Source organism: Neofelis nebulosa, chromosome 8, assembly GCF_028018385.1.
Source record: "Neofelis nebulosa isolate mNeoNeb1 chromosome 8, mNeoNeb1.pri, whole genome shotgun sequence".
NCBI lineage: Eukaryota > Metazoa > Chordata > Mammalia > Carnivora > Felidae > Neofelis > Neofelis nebulosa.
This window is the reverse complement of record NC_080789.1, coordinates 100,858,602-100,862,093: the sequence shown is the minus strand read 5'-3', so window position 1 is coordinate 100,862,093 and position 3,492 is coordinate 100,858,602. Positions and strand designations below refer to the sequence as shown.

The 3,492-nt window shown below is 37.6% G+C and overlaps 1 pseudogene; it reads right to left on the bottom strand.

Moving 5' to 3' along the window:
• Positions 1-1,071: 1,071 nt before the first annotated feature.
• LOC131520072 (AN1-type zinc finger protein 6-like) lies at positions 1,072-1,830 on the bottom strand (annotated as a pseudogene).
• Positions 1,831-3,492: the final 1,662 nt, after the last annotated feature.

Genomic DNA, 3,492 nt, shown 5'->3' with positions numbered 1-3,492 from the left:
GGGAGGAATAGTGAAAGAGAGGGAGACACAGAATCTGAAGCAGGCTCCAGGCTCTGAGCTGTCAGCACAGAGCCCGACGCAAGGGTTGAAATCACAAACTGTGAGATCATGACCTGAGCCAAAGTTGGACACAACTGACTGAGCCACCCAGGTGCCCCTCTGCCAATTTTTATTGGATTATTTGTTTTTTGGGTATTGAGTTCTATCAGTTCTTTGTATGTTTTGGATACTAACCTTTTATTGGATATGTCATTTGCAAATTTCTTCTCCCATCCAGTAAGTTGCCTTTTAGTTTTGTTGATTGTTTCCTTTGCTGTGCAGACATTTTTTATTTTTGTGTAGTCCCAGTAGTTTGCTTGCTTGTTTGTTTATTTATTTATTTATTTATTTATTTATTTATGGTTTTCCTTTTTATTTAATCACAGATGGGTGGGGTAAACATAAGCACAGCACAATTACTCCGGATCATTCTTCATATTGTATACACACCCAGACCGGTGAGCGCAATCTGAAAGAAACCTGCAGTCAGGAATGAAATGCATACAGCTGTTCCTTCCCTTGCTCAAAATAATTCAAAAACACACAAACTTAGAATCTCGTCAGCACACACTCTCCTGTGACAGATGATTCAGACAGAAATAGCAGGTGCAAAGAAACCATATGCTGACACCTGTATAACCTTTGTTAATGAAATAACAGAAGCGGCCATAATGATTAAAATACGCTCAGTTACTGGTAGTGAGTTGTGCCCTAATGGGCATCATCAAAAGAGAAATATGCTGCAGAGAAAAGTTGTATATACACACACAGGAAGAAAAATAAACTGCAAGATCAATGCATGCATGCTTAATAATGGGAAAACCACAGCTCTCTGCAAGTTCTCCACCTTTGTTATAAAAGCCCTCTGCACTCAACTAAAATTAAAGTGCTCTTAAAAGGTAATACTTGTAAAGTTTACTTAAGTCTTTTCAGCCACAGGAACTGCAGTGGAAATAAATGTTCAGTCATTTCCAAAACAAAACCAAAAATCTATTCTTCTGATGACATGCATGATTAAAAGGTCTATGCAACGTACACCGCTCTACATTCCCAAGGACTAGGAAAAAAAGACGTCAAGTCAACTTTTAGTGTGCAGATGGTCAAAGGAGTTTGTATTCCGGCAGGGGTTCAAATCTCCTGGATCTTTTCGCCAACAGCTACCGGGTTTTCTTTTCTGAGTTTCTCCGTGGCATCAGCTTTGTAATTGTGTGAGCAATTGTGCACGTCTGAGTAACGGTGTACATCACAATAAACATGTCCACACTGGCATTCAAACCCAGTAAGCCCTACTTTCTTCCTGCACATGAAACAGCGTTCTTTTTCTGTTTTGGTTTTTCAAGAGACTTGCTTTGCTCTTCAGATGGCTGCTGTGCCATATCTGATACTGAAGCTTGCAGGTCTTCCCTTTCAGGCATTGCTTTGTCCACAGGTATACTGTTCACTTGGGAAGATGTTACAGATTCTGATATGAGTGGCTGATTTGATACAGGTCTTGGCTACACGGATGCAGATATGGAGTCCAGTGGTGACTGCACATCGGGGATGGAGCCGTCTGCGTCCTGGACTGAAGAAGACTCAGACATACTACTGACAGAAGCTGCAGGTGGGCTGGTTCTACCATTACTGCTATTCTGCCTTTGAAGATATTCTTTATATCATACTGAACACATGCCATTTGTAGAGAGTTTCCATAAAATCCGCAGCCAGTAGAACAAAGCATAGGCACTTGGCTGTGATTGGTTTCTTGAGCCATGTTTCTCTGGTGCACACCCACAAAACCTGCACAATTTTCTGTTTCCCCAACAGTTTATTTTTGCTTTTATTTCCCTTGCCCCAGGAGACATATCTAGAAAAATGTTGCCATGGCAATAGAGATTACTGCCTGTGCTCTTTTTTAGGTTTCATGTCTCACATTTAGGTCTCTAATCCATTTTGAGTTTTTTGGTGTGTATGATGAAAGAAAGCAGTCCAGTTTCATTCTTTTGCATGTGGCTGTCCAGTTTTCCAGAAACCATTTGTTGAAGAGACTGTCTTTTTCCCATTGGATATTCATTCCTCCTTTGTCAGAGATCAATGACCATATAATTGTGGGTTTATTTCTGGGTTTTCTGTTCTATTCTATTGATCTATGTGTCTATTTTTATCCCAGTACCATACTGTTTTAATTACTACTGCTCTGTAATATAACTTGACATCTGGAATTGTAATATCTACAGTTTTGTTTTTCTTTTTCAAGATTGCTTTGGCTATTTGGGATCTTTTGTGGTTTCATACAAATTTTAGGATTGTTTGTTCTTGTTCTGTGACAAATGCTGTTGGTATTTTGATAGGGATGGCATTAAATCTGTAGATTGCTTTGTGTAATGTACACATTTTTAACAGTAACTGTTTTTCCAACCCATGAGCATGGACCGTTTTTCCATTTCTTTGTGTCATCTTGAATTTCTTTCCTCAGTGTTTTAGACTTTTCAGAGTACAGGTCCTTTACCCCTTTGGTTAAGTTTATTCACAGATATTTTATTATTTTTGGTGCAGTTGTAAATGGGATTATTTTCTTAATTTCTCTTTCTGTTGCTTCATTATTAAAGTATAGGAATGCAACACATTTCTGTGCATTGATTTTGTATCCTGAGACTTTACTGAATTCATTGATGAGTTCTAGTAGTTTTTTGATGGAATCTTCAGGGTTTTCTATATATAGTGCCATGTTATCTGCAAATAGTGAGAGTTATACTTCTTCCTTACCAGTCTGGATAACTTTTATTTCTTTATGTTGTGTAATTGCTGTCTAGGACTTCCAGTACTATGTTGAATAGAAGTGGTGAGAATGGACATCCTTATCTTGTTCCTGACTTTAGGGGAAAAACTCTCAGTTTTTTACCATTGAGTATGATATTGGCAGTGAGTTTTTCATATAAGGCCTTTACTATCTTGAAGAATGTTCCCTCTAGACCCACCTTACAGAGGGTTTTTTATCATGAATGGATGTCATATTTTGTCAAAGGCTTTTCATGCATCTACTGAAATGATCACATGAGTTTTATCCTTTGTCTTATTGATGTGATGTATCATGTTAATGGTTTTACAAATATTGAACCATGCTTGAATCCTGGGAATAAATCCCACTTGATCGTGGTGTATGATTTTTTAAATGTATTGTTGGATTCGGTTTGCTAATATTTTGTTGAGGAATTTTGTACCTATATTCATGAGAGATATTGACCTGTAGTTCTTTTTTTGTGTGTGTGTGTGCTATCTTTATCTGATTTTGATATCGGGGTGATACGAGCCTCATAGAATGAATTTGGAAGTTTTCCTTCCTTTTGTATTTTTTGGAATAGTTTGAGAAGAATAAGTATTAACTGTTCTTTAAATGTTTGGCAAAATTCACCTGTGAAGCCCTCTGGTTCTAGACTTGTTTTTTGGGAGTTTTTGATTACTGATTCAATTTCA